Source organism: Falco cherrug, chromosome 7 (genome assembly GCF_023634085.1).
Source record: "Falco cherrug isolate bFalChe1 chromosome 7, bFalChe1.pri, whole genome shotgun sequence".
NCBI classification, from domain to species: Eukaryota; Metazoa; Chordata; class Aves; order Falconiformes; family Falconidae; genus Falco; species Falco cherrug.
In genome coordinates this window covers 4143938-4160225 of record NC_073703.1, presented here as the reverse complement: position 1 = coordinate 4160225, position 16288 = coordinate 4143938, and the positions used below count along the sequence as shown (strand labels likewise).

The 16288-nt window shown below is 57.9% G+C and overlaps 1 long non-coding RNA gene across 1 annotated transcript; it reads right to left on the bottom strand.

Moving 5' to 3' along the window:
* Positions 1 to 854: 854 nt before the first annotated feature.
* Positions 855 to 2494, bottom strand: LOC129736564 (uncharacterized). Its single transcript, XR_008733345.1, has 3 exons — positions 2398 to 2494; positions 2116 to 2279; positions 855 to 1051 (listed from the first exon to the last, which is right to left on the bottom strand). It is a non-coding gene; the product is annotated as an uncharacterized LOC129736564 (long non-coding RNA).
* Between the last annotated feature and the right edge of the window lie 13794 nt (positions 2495 to 16288).

The following is a 16288-nucleotide window of genomic DNA, read 5'->3' as shown; positions in this document are numbered from 1 at the left end:
GCCACCATGGGCGAGCGTGGGCCCGCAGCCCTTGCAGCCACGCCGGGGGTCTCCTGAGACCGCCTGTGCCTGGAGAAACAGCAAAAATTAATGGCAACTGGTAACCCTGGAAATATTAGCGGTGAAACCGGTGCTTATTTTTCCTGTAAAGTGCTCTCCCTGGCAGTTCACGCTGCCGAGTACATCCAAGGCAACATCTATTTAGTGGAAAAACGTGACCGATGCTCCCGGTGTCACACGCTCGCATCGGTCCCAGGAGGATGGCAAAGCAAAGGCAGCAGCACCTGAAAATCCTCCCCTCCGCGTGACCCTTGAGGACAGAACACGCTGCCCTTGCCCCCCAGCACAGCAGCAGGCTGCTGGAGCTGCCCACCATTTCCTCAAGCTGATGGAGGCTGGAGCGACCCGTGATAATTCTCCAATCGCTGTGTGTTGGCCTCCACGCTTGCTCTTGGGTTTGCAGATATTTGTTAATTTTTCACAGCTGAGGAAGGTTTATTGATCTTCCCGTGCTTCCCCCCCCCCGGCAGGTTCTTGCTGACCCTGCGGCTGCAGCAGCATGGGGCCAGGGTGGGTGCTGCTGGGTGCTGAGACCCTGCAAGCCCACGCTGAGCACTCGTGTTCCCTGCGGATCCTCACCCTGCGCCCGACTGAGCTGGAAAAATGCAAATAAATGGGGTGACTCCAATGGCAGGGCCAAGCCAGAGCCTCCACCCAAGGGGCCCTCTGGAGCCTGATTCCGTGGACACAGGGACACGGGGACAGGAGTGAAAAGCAGTGATTTTGCACTGAGAATTCATTTCGTTGCTGAAAATAGAACACATTAGATGAGCCGCTTCCCTCCCCCAGCGGTACTTATGGACAAATTCTGATTTTTATTTAATGGTTTCCCCGAAAAGGTTGTAATTTTCTTCACATTCCCATCTAGCTGTAGCTCCAGCGCTGTTGTGGTGAACTCAAACGACCAAGAATGCCTCTTGTTAATTGATATTCCTCACACTAGGACTGCACTGAAATAGCAGATGTTTTATTTTAGCTTATTAAAACTCACCTGTTTGAAAAAAGAAAAAAAAAAAAAGAACTATTAGGGTGAAATGAAACATTCTGGTTCATATTGATTTAAAATCTACTTAAATTGATATTTGCACATCCCAATTATAAACTGTGATCTTTTCCCATAAGTTATTTTTCTTTTTCTGAGATTTTGGGGGTTTTTTCTCTTAATGATCCTAGGAAAAGCCTCAGTGGGAGAAGCCCCCAGCTCCTCTCCCAGCCAGCCAGCCTGCGCTGCCACCAGGTGCCTTTGTCACTGCAGACGGGGGATGTCACATCCCTCCTCAGTGGGTTGACACGGGGCAGGAGGGAGGCAAGAGGGGGGTCTTCTCCCCAGCATGTTGCTGCCTGAGCTGGGACAGCCAGCCCCCCCCAGATGAGGATGAGGATGAGGGCTGCAGGGATGGTCAGCGAAGGCCAGTGGCCCCGTGCAGCCCCCGCGTGCATCGTTCGGGTGCCTTGCAAAGGGCAGCTGCCCACAGGGACATGGCAGTGGAGCACCCCAGGGTGAGCAGAGCACAGAAGGTGTTGGGGGTCCTGAGGGTGATGCGCTGGTCCCTCCCTTAGGTTGTCAGTGTCCCATGGGTGCTTTTGGCCAAGCTGTGCCCCATCCACTGTGCCAGGATGCCCAGGCACACTGTGGGCTTGCAGCCCTGGCACCTGCGAGCTCTCACAGCTGTGCGAAAGGGAACAGGAGATGTCCTCACCCACCCCGTCTGGGGAGAAACCTCAGGCTCCGCTTCTGGGCACGGGGTGTTGTGACACCGTCTCGTCCCCACCGCAATGCCACCCTTTGGGGAAACTGCCCGACCTGCCCTTCCCCTTCCCAAACAGCCCGTGTGGGTCAAGAGCCACGGCACCCCATCCTCTCGTCATCGATGCTGCAGCATCGGCCACCCCGGCTGGCCCCAGCCCAGCGGTGGGCGTACGCAGCCCCTCCATAGCCCTGCTCCCAAGGGCCGGGCCGTGCTGCAGCTGTAGGAAACAGGATGGAAAGAATCCTGCGGGATAAGGTTTGTTGCAACTGGCAGGGTCCCACACAGCCATAGTCATCCTGCTCACCTCCAGCCTCCCTGCAAGGCATCGGGTCCGCAATGCCAGTGATAGGAAACGCGATTTTCTCCCTCCACCACACTTTGTCTCCTCTTCACATGCCCTGTGTCTCGTGACCCCTGGAAGAGGCTGGCTCCAGCTTCAGCACAGCTTCATCCGTCCACCTGGATTTGCTGGTGAGAGAAGGTGGAAGGGGGGAAAATGGAGAAACCTCTGTGCATGCACACACGTGTGCGCACACACGCACGTGCAGGCACACGCACGCACACGTGCAGGCACACGCACACCCACCGGTCACTGGGTCACTTCTGCTCCCACCTCGTTCCCCAGCCACCGTGACCAGCTGAGCTCACCCCGCGTGCCAGCGGTGCTCCCCGTGCCCGGCAGCGTGACGGCAGCTGCCCCGAGAGGTGGCTTTATCGTTGACAAGCTGGTCCCGGCCCCAGTCAATAGTGTGTGTTTACATTTCAGGTGACACTATCTGCCCTCCGCACAGGGCAGGACCCTGCCTGCCAAATTTCCTTTAGCTTTCAAGTTTATCTAAACAAGGATTTCAGAGCTGGGAAGGCAGTGAAACGCATACTAATGACCGACCACGGAGAGCCGGGAGAGCTATCAGCAAGTTTATTTTGCTTTGTGGGGAAGCTTGGGTTTATCTGCTCTTGGCAGTAAGGTTTTATAGCCCCCCTGGCAAGAGAGGGTTCAATCCTGCAACCGCTTCTGGCCCCAGGATCCCTCGCAAGGGCTGGGGTCAGCAAAAGCCTCTCTCAGTTTTGGGTGTTCCCACTAGTGATGCTCTGAGCACCCGCAGCCAGTGCGAGTGAGTATCTACACAACAGACTGTGTGCTGGCCTCGAGCTTTTCCAGTTTTTCCTTTTTTCCCCTCCAGAGCAAAGATGGGGGCTCCAGGTAGGAAAAATGCACCCGCACAAAGCTGCGGGAGGGCGGAGAGGTGGGGGGCCCTCCCGTGGGAAGGGGCCTGAGCCCCTGATAGGGCTCAGAGCCTGGACCCCAGCCTGCGGATGCAGCGCTCCTCCTCGAATGCCTCGGAAGGTTTAAGCAGAACTTTTCTCTCTGCTCCACAGCAGCTATAGGAAACTGAAAGCAGCGTGCCGGGGTCCTCTGGGCCAGCGGCAGGAGCGGTGGGCATCGCAGTTGCCCCCCACAGCCATACACGCGCATCCGCATCCAGCACCGCCAAGAAGCTGCCGGGCTGTTTCCGAGCCCCCGCAGCCTGGCGCGCAGGCGGAGATAGGGAAGAGCGTCGGTTCCTGGTGTTGCCACAACAGGCCCCGATTACCCCGTAACTCCCATTGACATCACCCTCATCTGCAGGATTTGCTTGAGCAATCCCCGCGCCGGCCCAGCCCAGCGCCTCTGGGCTGCAGTGGCCCAGCCAGGGGCTGCCTGGGCAGGGGGGCCTGGGAGGCAGCAAACCCGCTGGGGTCTGGCTGCAAACCCCTCCGAGCACCGAACCAGGGCCCCAGCCTCCAGAGCAAATGTTATCTCCCCCATCCTCCTGTGGCTGGGTTGGGAGGTGCAAGGAGGTGGGTGAGGGGGGTACAGATGGGGACAGACAGTGCCAGAGAGAGGAAGGGAGAGCCCCAGGACCTCCCGGTGGCACTGCAGCTTGGAAGAGCTGCCATCCCGCCTGCCAGAAAAGCCTCAGCCCATCCACTCATTTGCAAAGTTTTGGCCAAGAAGTTGTGTCCAACAGGAGGAGCTGGTGGAGGGATGGGACCCCGCACCCGCTAACGGGGCTTGGCTGCAGCTCAGCTCCAAACCCAGCAGCTCCGGCACTGCCGGCTCTGTCAAACAACTCACTGGTGTCCAAATCCAGATGGGGAAAACAGGGCATCGGAGAGCTCTTTGCAGGCAGGGAAGTGGTGTTCCCTGCCCCAGCCTGCCTCCCTGACCCCTGCCTGCATCCCTGCATCTCTGCATCCAGTCCCAGTGCTGCCCCAGTCTCCCAGCTCGCAGGGACCCCCTGGACCACAGGTGGGCTTCAGCAGAGCCCAAAGAAGTGCTGGCCTTGTGCATTCAACCAGCACTGGTCACGCTGGGGCCCCGGCACTGCATCTGCTCCCAGGATAGCAACACCATGTGCTTATGTGTATTTAACGCCAGGTGCGACCCAGAGGGAGGTGGCAGAGGAGAGCCTGGCCGCTCTCCGCGGGGAGAGCAGGTTCAGCTGGGCCTGCTGAGCCTCCCTGGGCACCAGAGCCAGGGCCAGCCCCACGCCAGACTCTCGCCCCCATGGCCGGAGCCAGGTTGCTCACGGATGCTCACGAATACTCACGGATGCTCGCGGGTGCTCGTGGGTGCTCGCCACCCCCGGAGCCTGCGCCGCCGGCACTCTGCTCCCCATGCTCACCTGCCCTCCCTTCCCGGGGCGAGCAGCTCAGCCCAGGCTTTTGCTGTATACTGTCTAATTATAGATATTATATTGCAAATGGCTTTTGGGCCTGCTAATGGTATTACTGGTGTTATTCTTCTACTTGTTAATTATAACCAATTTGTTTGGGATGCCTTCCCAGTTTTCGTCTGTAATTGCTCTCCCCGTTCCCTGATGACTGTGACTCAGCAGAAACTCTGCAGTTTCGCTCAGGGATGATATTACTCTTTGTCTCTCCTGCCAAGCGTGGCTGCAGACGGCTGCCTGTGCAGCACGGCTACCGCTCCGGCCCCACCGGTGGCCACACTCCAGCCCGACCGAGCAGCTCGGGGACCGGGAGGGATGTGGGATGGCGGTAGCATGGGGCTGGCATCTGTGCCAGGTTGGAAGCGGGCGCAGTGGCAGCCTGGCTGTGCAGCTCCCTGTCCCCAGATGTGGCATCACCTGCCAGAGCTGTTGGGTTCAGGCCTGGGGATGCTCATAAGCAACTTGCTGAATCAGGGCTGCGGCCCATAAACCATTATAGGATTCCGCCTGTGAAAGCTCTGTACGACTAAAGGCTTAGCCAAGGAAAGAGGAAAATATTAAACGGATTGTTTTCTTTTTATTATTGCTAAATGCTAAAGAAGTTTGCTCTTCTCCTCTCCCCAGCATTAACTGCAGATAAGTTATTTGGAAAGCAAGTATTTCACCAGAACAGCCGTTCAAGTAGTCTAATACACACATTAGAGTCTATTTGCACTTAAAAGGAGTGGGAGGTATTAAATCAGCCTCTGGCCAGATAGTCATTGTATAAACAAGAGCTGTTAACTCCTACTTGATAGCAGTGATAGCAAGGGAAAGGAAAACAGCCCTGCAGTGTCCTGACCAACCTGACACAACACGTTTTAGGTCTGGGGGGGGAAAAAAACCAACAAAAAAACACCAAACCCCCGGGAGTTCATGACTGGGGGGCTGCAGGAGGGTGGCTGCCCGCGCCGGGCTGGGCTCTGCAGGCAAGGATGCTCCTGCCCATCTAGCACTACCTTGCCCGCAGGCCCTTGCACTGGCAGCAGCTGGCACAGCTGGCACAGCTGGGGCTGCAGCGGCATCACACCGGCACCAACCAGACAAGCAGCGTGGTGGCACCTTTGCCTGACCCCGGACCTGCTAAGGCCACCAGCAGCGAGGGGTGGCGGGGTGATCTGCAGCCCCAGCGCTCACCGATGGTGGGTCTCCATCCTCCTGGGTCCTGAGCAGCCCGAGCCCCCCCTCCAGCGTGCACGGGGCCAGGGGGACGGAGGGCTGCACAGAGCCACTCGCTCCCGAGCAAAGCTGGGTATTAATGAAATTTATGAGTCAGAGCGAGCAAAAGAAACTGTTTTCAGCTGACTTCACTCACCACTTCCTCTGCTCGCGTTCGCCTCCCCCAGCAGCCCACTTATCTTCCCCCTGGAGCGGTGCCCACCCTCCCTGCCCGATACGCCTCTATCGCTAACAGGCCCGAGCATTCAGCACCAGGATTGCTTCTGAGTTTGCTCACTCACTCACTCAAGCACTCTCAAGTTGTTCTCTGTGGCTAATCAAATGTCAAAACAAGCTACCCCTGTGATTTTGAGAGCTTTTAAACAGGAAGACATTTACCACTGATACATGAGAGCCGTGCACATTTGTCTGGGGCTCAGCCTGGGACAGGTTTCAGCCATAGCTCGGGACTGGTTTCAGTCGCAGCCAGTATCTGCTGGGCAGGAGCTATTTTGTGGTCTCTCTCTGGAGGAATAACGACTGCAGGAACCCCTGGCAGCAGTCCCACTGCTCGCCCAAAGCCAGCATCGCTGTCTCCCACGGGGACAGGGTTCTTTCCCTCTGGCCAGTGGGCAGGAGGTGGCTGCCAGCACGGGTGGGCAGCACCCCTCCGTCCCCGCGCGCCCCACTCCTTGGCTCGTTAAACCGTAGTTTATAGCCTGATTCTAAATCATGTGCCTCAGGACTGAAGCAGTGAGCTTTCAGTGGAGAAGCGGTAATTTCTGAGCCGTCCAGAAGCCCCCAGAAAAGGCCCTGGGGGCCTTTCAGTTCCTGCAGCAAGGTGCAGCACCCACAGAGCCCCTGACCCACCACAGGCCAGCGCGAGCCCACGGCTGCAGAAGAACAGGACCCTGCATGAAGGACAGGTTTGATTTCAGAGTCGCCTGGGCAGTCTCCCTGCAGCTCTGAAATGGAAACTGTCCTTCAGGGAGGTACCTGCTCTGCTGCAGCCAAGGCTGGTCAAGACCCACGGTGGGACTCTGCCAAGGGCCCCACACAGCCTGGGTACCCCCGTCTCCAACCCTGGAGCATCACCCTGCTCAGGGGAAGGGCTCAGAGCCCCTGGCCCCAGCGGGGGGCTGTCAGCAGGGCCCCCCCATCCTCAGCATGCCCCTGCTCCGTGGGAGAGCCTGTCTCCCAGTACCACCCACACGGGATGAAAGGCGCAGCGTGGGGTTTGGGATGCCCCGACACGCTGGCGGGGCTCCAGCATTGTGCAGCCGGGCTGCCTTGTGCTCTCCAGCCCCGGGAAGGAGCCGGCTGGGAGCTGGAGGTTCAACAAAGGGCTTGTTTTACCCTGGCAAGGCAACAGCGCTGGGCTTTCAGTGAAGTGGCCAACAATTACGTGCTGCCTGTGAGGATGTCTGAGGCGTTTCACCGAAGCGAGAAGAAGATGGAAGATGGAGCAGATGAAGAGGTCGCTCATCATCCCCAATGAAACACAGCATTCGTCTGCAGAAGGTTTGCCCCAAAAGCTGCCTGGGCGCTGCAGGGCTGAGGGATGCTCCCTTCCCCGGGAGCCCACCGGCTCTGCTGTGGGCAGCTGGTGATTTCCCTCTGGTGGGATTAGCCCTCCCTTAGAGGCTGCCTGAGGAGACAGGGCAGCACACCGCACTGCCCAGGCCTCCGCTCCCCCAGCCAGCGAGGGCACCCAGCTCCAAGCGGCTCCGGCTGCCACAGCACTTGCACCCAGCCTTCAAATCCACCACTTATCCCAACTGAAGGCTGAGCAGAAGCTGCTCACAGGAGCTGCCAGGTTTGCACGACGCTCGCCCTGTGTTTTCCGCTTTCCTCCCAGCACATCTCCAGCATCTTTTAAAAAAAAAAAAATTAAAAAAAATACCCACAGCTTCCTGAAGGCTCCACAACAGAGAGAGATGCTTCTGTTGCTCAATCTGTTGCTGGTCTGGAAACGAAGCATCTCGCTCCTCAGAAACATTTAATCAAACACGAAGAGCGTACGCACGCACGTCAATCCGAGCAGTGAGCCCTGGTGCTGCCATCAGCCAGAAGCACAGCGATGCACGCAGGGTCGGCCACGCCGCTCGCTGCCACGTGGCCAGGGAGAACGAAGCCTCCCAGGGTCCATGAGGGAAGAGGTGGGTCCTGGGGATGGGGACATGGTGCTGGGGCTACAGCACCAGAGGACGGAGGGGACCAAGCCCTGTGCTCGCAGCCGAGCCCAGCTGAAGCATCAGCCTTGCCACCTCCCACCTCCAATAACTCCCAAGCTTTAGGTTTGCTGCTTTTCTAGGGGTCTCGCCTAAACCTCCACCACCAAGCACCAGCTGGGGGGGCCGGGGCTGCAGCCGTGCCACCCTGTGGGGCCCATCCCTGTGCCGGCTGTGGAGTTAGGAGGGGGCGATGCCCGCTGCCATCATAGGAAGGGCATTGGGAGCAGACAGGCACAGACTTTGTCCCAACCCGAGACAAGGAGAATGCTGTGGGTTTGTTTTTAGACAAATGAATGGATTTTACTGTTTGACCAACACTCATGAGAATGCCAGTCAGTGCGAATTTGGCAGGAGGTCTGACACTTGTCAGCTTTGGTTTATAACAGGAGAAAAGCAGCCAGCTCTCCGGAGGAGAATGACGTGCGCGCGTTGCTGTGCGGATTTGTTCTCGGAAGAATGTGTGGCAACAGAAGATCAAGCAAATACTTGGGACCGCTACATCACGGAGGACTTTGTCAGCTAGCCGGAAAGTTTTAGAAGGGCTTCACACTCTTCAGAGACAGCCAGGCCACTGCCTGGAGCCGGGGCAAAAATACAACAGTGTGGGGTTTGTGAACAACAGAAGCATTGCTGTGGCATCCCTAACGAGCGTGGCCTCGCCAGCACGCCCTCGGCACGGCGCTTGGGGAGCAGTGTCAGGCAGCAGCCGTGCCAGCCCCACACAGGCGAGCTGCCCATCGACACAGGAGTGGGAGCTGGTGGCGTTTTCCTTGGGAAGGCTTCGCCACGGGCACCATCCCGCCCGCCCGCACGCTGCCGGACCCATGGGAGGGGGCAGGTGCTGGGCATGGTGCTCAGCGTGGGGCACAGCCCTGCCCGGCTCACCCCACTGCGCAGGCAGCCTGGGCATGCTGCAATTCCCAGGGGAAAAGCTATGGGAGTGACTGCTGGGGTGCAGCCCTGCACCCACACCAGCCTGCACCTGCACCCCAAAAATACCTCGGCCTCGGTGCATGAGTCGGGGTGGGCCAGACCCCCTTTCCCCCCTCCCTTGGCCAGCCTGGCTCTAGGCTGGGCTCAGACGGGATTTCCAGCCTGGCTAGCATCGGTCCGGCCTTTCAAGCCAGCCGGCCAGCAGCCGGGGCAGGATGCCCTCCTGCAGCCAGGGACAGCATCTCTTTTTATTTAAAGCCCTCGTCTCGGCCACATTTTCCATGCAAAAGCCAAAAGCTGGTGCAAAAAGACACATTTGCAATTTACTCTGTGTTGTTTTTTATAGGCTCTCCAGCCTGCAAAAGGGAATGAGGGTTTCTCTGCCTCAAACAGCTCAACAGAACAGCTTATTCTGCAACATCTATTCCAGGCAGTCTCTTCGTGTTGACAAAGCCTTCAGACAGGGAAGGTCAAATGTCTGTTGGATCATTCCCTGTTCCTTAGCTGTCTCGCTTGCCCAGGGACGCGGGGACACTCAGGGGTCTCCAGCATGAGAGACAGGCAGTCCCTCTGGCACCCACCGCACCCCCGTATCGGAGGAACCCGGGAGCTGCCGTGTCCAGGGCCCCCGAGGTGATGCTGCACCAGGAACTGAGAGCCCAGCCTGTAAAACGGCCCTGACCAAACAGACCAGACCAACTCCGAATGAATCATTCCAGGCACTGGAGTAAATCATCCACCTCTCTAAAAAGGGCAGCAATTGCCTTTCCCTGGGTTGCTTTGGAGCAGGTCTTTAGGAGACAGGACTTTCTAGGGAGCATTAGCGAGCACTATGACTTGCTGCGGTGGGAAGGGTGTGTTGCATGCACGGCCGCAGGGCAGGTGCTTGCTTTTCTCCCGGCAAGAGATTTTCTCCGAGGCACAGCAAAGCTCTGACTTCGACCTGTGGTAATGCAGCTCCTTCTGCTTCGTGCTGACAGCTCAGACTGATGCTGCAGCCTGGCTTTGCTGTGGTCTAGGTGGCCCTTGAGTACGGGTTTGGTAGGCTCCACCTAGCACCTAATGAGTGTTTGCCTGCTGCGCTGTGCAATTTGGCACGATGGGCAGCCTTTGCTCAGGAGCTGCCCCAGTCTGGGAAAGATAAGGGTGTTGCAGGCCAGCTCCGAGGCAGGATGACAGGGCTGTTTGCAGGCAGCTCCTCTGATCTGCCCAGCTCTGCTATTACTCCCCGAGCAACCATTAATAACCCGGGTCATTACGGGGTGCTTTTCCATTCAGAGGCTTAACAGCTCTCCAAAGTCAAACGAGCGAGGCGGGAGGTTATGTGCTTCACCCCAGTTGTGCAACGAGACCTCGGCTGAGCCAGGAACCAAACCCACACCTAATGGCCGGGCCCGGCACTCACGCTCAGCCCCTGGCCCGGGACCAGGCTGGGACTCCTCTGCGAGGCCACGGTGGCACGGTGCTTGCAGGCTGGGGCATGCTCATCTCCGAGGTGGCAGGGTGTTTCCCTGCCCAGGGACTACGTCCTCAGAGGCCTGGCTCTCCTTTGGACATCTTTGATCTGGGCACTGCGGTCTGCATGCCTTCATGCAAAGATGCACAGGGAGGGAGGAGGATCAGGCTCTGTTTGCCTGGTCCTGATCCAAACGCCCGGCTCACCCAGCTCCAGAGACTTGTTTGACCTTCAGTACTGCAGCATCCCCAGATGGCTGCTCAGGCTCCAATGGGAGCGGTGGTCCCCAGTTCCTCATCCCTCTCTCCCTGCCCCCTTCCCCATCACAACCTCGTCCACCTGCATCCCCCATCACGTTGTTGTGGACCCTCAGGACAAAGCCTGTAAGCTGTTGCTCTTCTTTGTCCCGCTCTCGGATGCAGGCTTCAGTCCTCCCTTGCTGGGGTAGCTGCGAGGCAGATGAGGTCCAGGACATTCCCACAATGTCTGCATTACAAATAAGCCTCCGAGGAGAAGGGATCGCTGTGATGAGGAACATCAGCCTGGCATCTACGAGCTGGCTGTTGAGTAGGAGGGAAACATGATTCTTGGGTACCAAGCAAACTTCTCCTGGATTTGTCTGCACAAGCCCACCGACTGCGTGGGATGTAGGAAGAAGGGGGGTCTCATGGGCAATGGGGGGGTTTCATGATTTCCTGAGCATGAGGCAAGACCCCTGCACCACACAAGGCTGCAGACCCGTGTCCCACAGCCCTGGCTGGGGCCAGGGTAGCCCAGCAGCCCAGGGAGGCTGGCGGTAGCTTGTCCTCCAGTAAGGGATGCGTTCTCATCCCCCTGCTCCTAACTGGTGTCAGAGGTGGCTGTGTTGGTCACAGCAACCTCCTGCTCTGAGGGATCATCGGTCCTTAAAATAGCTCTATATCATTAGTTACATCTAATTGAAGGTGTTTTGAATGCAACCTCCACAACACACAAACCAAATGGGAAATGACATACCATCAAATTAATGCCCCCAAACCATGATAAATGACTGGTTAGATGATTAATGTTTCTATTTCTTGGTTTAAGAGAGAACAATGCTGCCTGCCCCAGCATTTATCTGTGTTGCTTGCAGAAGGTCACCAGCATCCTCAAAATAAATAGGACTATCGCCCTGCTGTCACTGCCTCAGATGCACCGTGGCTTTCTCGTCTCTACACACGCTGTGGTCTGTGGTGGGGATGGAGCAGGGCAAACTCTGGCCATCGCCACACCAGGCGAGTGGGGACCGGTGGCTGTCCCAGCCAGAGCCAGTGAGCAGTGACGATCCTTCTCAAGGCCCCTCTCGGCTCCATCATTATGGCCATCCCAGGCTGCCTTGGAAAATCGTTCTCTGATGATGCATCTGAGGAAGCCAGTCATCAGAGCAATGGTTTATTGGATTGGGGTTTTGACATCTGAAAGGACTCGTTGCTACGCTGGCTATTTTATTAAATCATTAAAAGACATTTCTTTAATAGTTCCAGAAATATCAACTTTTCATGTGGCTGGGGCGGCTTGCTGCTCTGCACCTGGAAACGGCGCAAATTCTCTTTCAGGTTCAAAGCAGTCTGGCTTCTGATACACCGCGTGTAATTAGAGATAATTGAAGCGAGCACGTTCAAAGGAGCCCAAGGACCGGCGGAGCAGAGGAGCTGGCTGCGCTGTCACACAGCACCGTCTGCACCGCACGGTCCGACCCGCCGCGCCGGGGCTGTGCCGAGCCCTCGACACCGGCACCAGCTGAACCCAAATGCGCAGGGCTGATGCTGCAGGTCTCGGCAACGCCGCGGTAGTTCATGGTGAAACCCCACAGAGGGACAGCAAGCTGGGGCGAGGACGGCTGCACCACAGCCCGGAGATACCGCAGCTTGTCCTGACAAGATGTTGTTTGTGTGAGGAGATTAAAGTCTCCTGTTCAGTAGCAGGAAAATGCAAATACTGTTTAAACAAGCTGTTAATTGTTAAACCACATTATTTAGGGGTAATAATCACTGGAACACCTTGTACTGCTAAAATGAGGCCAAGAGCTCTCTGGTCATGGGCTCCACAAGTGGAGGATGCGTCTTTGTTTACTGGCTGTGTCTGATGAAAATGAGCAGGCAGTGAAGTGGGAATGGGGAAAAAAAGGAAGCTGGGAAAGTGTGAAAGGAGAGGGTTCAGGTGGCCATGGCTCAGGTCCCACGGGGATCCCACGGAAAGGGAGATCCCCGGACAGAGAGGGAGGTGGTGGGAATGGAGAGGGTAATCCTGCAGATGAGAAGGCTGATCCCACTGGCTTGGCCACATGCTGAGAGTTGTCCTGGCTGATGGCATTGATACTATTGCAGGTGCAAGCACCTCTTCATGAGGCCACGGGTGTTCTCAGCTGGTTGTCACCAGGGGAGCAAACGCCCTGCTCCCGCTTTGCACTAAGACCCCTCCTGTCCTGCCACACCTTGCGTATGTTTGCCACAGAGCCAGACCCGCAGGCTGGTGTTGCCGGGAGGGTTTGTCGGCAGGACGGGTGCTGTTGGGACCCCGGGTGAGCTGGTCTCCTTCAGAGCCCTGGTGATGGTGTCAAGGCTGCCATGACCTTTGGCAGTTCGAAGCCCTGGGATATCCCAGTGTGAAGGCTGGGGAGCAAAGCCAGCTCATGTAGGCACAAGGAGGGGAGAGGTTTGAAGTCCCAGCAGAGCAGCTTGCAACTCCTTCCAGCAGGTCCATGGGTTCACCTGCAAATGGAGGCTTTGGGCATCCCTGTGCAGACGCTTCCACTCCCACCTCATCCTGACGGGACATCACTGAGGGTCTCTGGCCAAGTGCAGAGCCCACTGGAGCCAGGCAACCCAGCAATGCCACAGGGGACTGTCCCCAGGGACCGGCGCCCAGTGCCCGCCCTCCTTCCTGCAGACGGAGAGCAAGGTGCCTCTGGCCATTTGGCTGCTGGTGCTCCAGGACAGGGCTTCAAGATCCACCAGGGCAGAGCTGAGCTGTGCCGGGCCCATATCTCCCCATCTCCCTGCCGAGAGGAGGTTTTGGCAGGAGCTGCTCTTTCTCCATCCCTCCTGCCTGGGGGCTGAGCTGCAGAAGGTGTTTCCTACCCAGCTGCAGCAGGAGGGAAGGGGAGGGAGCAGTTGCCCAACCCAGCCAAAAAGGGACCCCCAGCTCCTTTGCGCTGGGGCAGAAACAGTGCAAAACACCCCCAAAGGGCAGCTGCCACCCTTGCACCCCACATCGGGGTGTGCCACGTTCCGGCACCGCAGCACCCGTCAGCACCTGGAGGTCCCTGCTTGGGGAACCCATTCCAGCGTGCCGGGACATTTTTTCCCCTGGGTTTGAGGAAGAGAGAGAGACCCCCCCCGGGTGGAAAGCGGCTTCCTTCAGAGCCGGGTTTCAACAACCAGGAACTCATGTATATTTTGGATTTTAATCCAATGCGGCTGGGGCCATGTGCAAGATGTAATTTAAGCTCCAGCTCAGGGTCCAAATGTTCTCCAAGAGCGGAGGTTTTGGCACTGAGGTTTTGGTTTGGTCCCAGCTTTCATGGCAAATTGAATAATCATATGAGGGAGAGGAAAGGAGAAAGAGCAAGAGAAGGAAAAAAAATATTAAAAAAATCTTTCAACAGTTCTTCCAAAAGTGGAAAGAACCAAAACACATTTTGGCTTCATCAGCTTTGAAGCAGAGTTATTTCCCTCTAGATCTGGAACAGCCTTTCGAACAATGTTTTCCAATTTAGCTTTTTATTAAAATAAAGTCGTGCCCCGTCAAATCTGCGCAGAGCTGCCGCCTGCGACCGCCGAGGTTCCCTGTGCCGCCGTGGCTGTACCCGGCTTTATAGCTCCTGCCTGGGCTGCTGGCATCCAAACAAACATTGCCTCCACCGTTTCAGAGGCCTCTGGGAGTGGCTGGCTAGGAAGTACGGAGAGAGATCCCTGTGCACATATTTAAATCACCTACTGTTGTGCTAACTTTCTGGCCTTGTATATCTTTTAATTATTCCCATGTTTATAGTTTTCTGCGGCTTAAAGGATTTTTTCCCCTTAAATGCATGTTTTCCTGACAATTAGCCCTGTTGGCTGTAAAAGCGCAGATGAAGAGCTGGAGACAGAGGCGAGCCCAGCTCCAAAATCCAAACTCCCTCCTCACCGCGGTGCCGGTGGCCAGCCCCAGCTCAGCACCGGGACCAGCCCCAGCTCAGCACCAAATTCCCTCCCCATGCGTGCCCTGGCGCGGGAGGCCCCAGCCAAGCGAGCCAGGACCTGGCCAGCCCAGCCGTGGCGCAGTGGTGTGGTGCAGCCAGATGTTGGCAGCTGCCAGGCTCCACCGGGGTGCGAAGGACGGGCTGAGCATGCTGCTGGGCAGGGGGCTGACGTGGGAGCAGGGCCCGTGGGCTCATGCAAGCCCGGAGCCTCCCATGCAAGCTCAGTTCCGAAGCTTGCATGCAAGCAAATGCAAATTAAAGCAAGCAAATTAAAACCATGGCTGGGCGCGCTCCCCCCCCCCCCCCCCCAGCTCTCCGTGCCACCAGCCAGGCTCACACGGACCTGCTCAGCAGTGGCTCTGTCCTCACCCTCCCCAGGGGCCCAGCCTGCCCCCCCAGCCTGTCCCCCCACAGCCACTCTCTGCCGCAGCAGCCCGGCGGGGGGGGTTTGCTCTGCTTGGCTGCATTGTTGCCTATAACAGAGAAGGAAACCACAGCACCGCCACCGCCCCTCACCGTGCCTTTCTGGCACGGGCTGGCTCTAGCAGGAGGATGCTGGTGCCCGAGGGGACCGCTGAGCCCAGCCAGGTTTCCCCCGATGCACAGGAGTGGTCTGGCGAGGTTCATGCACACAAGCAATGCTAAACACCCTCAGCCTCCTGCCGCCCAGCCCCGGTTTGGAGCAGGATACATCCCCAGTGCCCCTGCAACCGAGACCTCAAAGCATCCCAAGCTTGGCTGGGAACCCTGGGGAGTTTGCTCAAGCACAGCTTGGCTGGGAACATGCACCCCACGCACCAGCCAGCAGCAAGCCAGGCTGGGGACAGCAGCCCTGGGCATGTCCCACAGCTCACGTGTGGGTTTTATTTTCCTCACAGCCCTGCAAGGCAGTGGCGGGAGGGGAACCCCGGGCCTCCCTCCCGGCTGGTCCCCGCCGTTTCTTGCTCTGACTCATCCCGCATCCTGCACAGTGCCCAGCTGTGCCACTGGAAACTCCCACGGCACACGTGTGTGGGCACGGGGTGGAAAGGTCCTTTGCCAGGGGCAAAGGTGCAGGCAACCTGCCAGCCCCAGCCTCACCGGACCCCCGGCTGCGGGTCCCAGCCCCACCGAGTGGTTATCTCTGCACTTTTGCACCTGAGGAAACCCCAAAAACAACCCCGAGCTCAGCTGCATCGGTGGGGATTTACACACGTGCAAACAACCTGGGACCGAGCTGCTGGCCAGGGTGAGGGCACACGGGAGGTGACCCAGAGGGTGCCAGACATACCCAGGGCACCGCGCAGCGGGGACACATGGCAGGTTGCAGACCCTGCGAGCATCCAGCCCCTGCCCCAGTGCTGTGGGACCCAGGCCGGGAGCATTGCCTGGGATGCTCATCACCTCCTCTGGTGTGCCAGGCTCCCTGGGAGCCTTTGGCTCTGCACCAGCCCCTGTGCACCACAGCCCTGGTAACTGCCAAAGGCAACAGGGAAGCGTAATCTCATGGTTAGCGGGGTATGGCACGTGCCACCCTGCCCAGTGCTCAGCGCACCAGCCCCGCGCCGAGGCAGAGCCCAGCCGCCTTCCAGCTGCAGCCAGGGGATTCCCAGGGGGCTGCAATAACCCCTCTGCAAAATATCACCCCAGGCTACAGCACAGCAAGAGCAACCTCTCGGGCAGCAGGGACATTTGCACAGGCTCTCTGACCCTCACCCCCCAGGCCACAGGTCCTCTTCTCACTGGGAGGATGCACA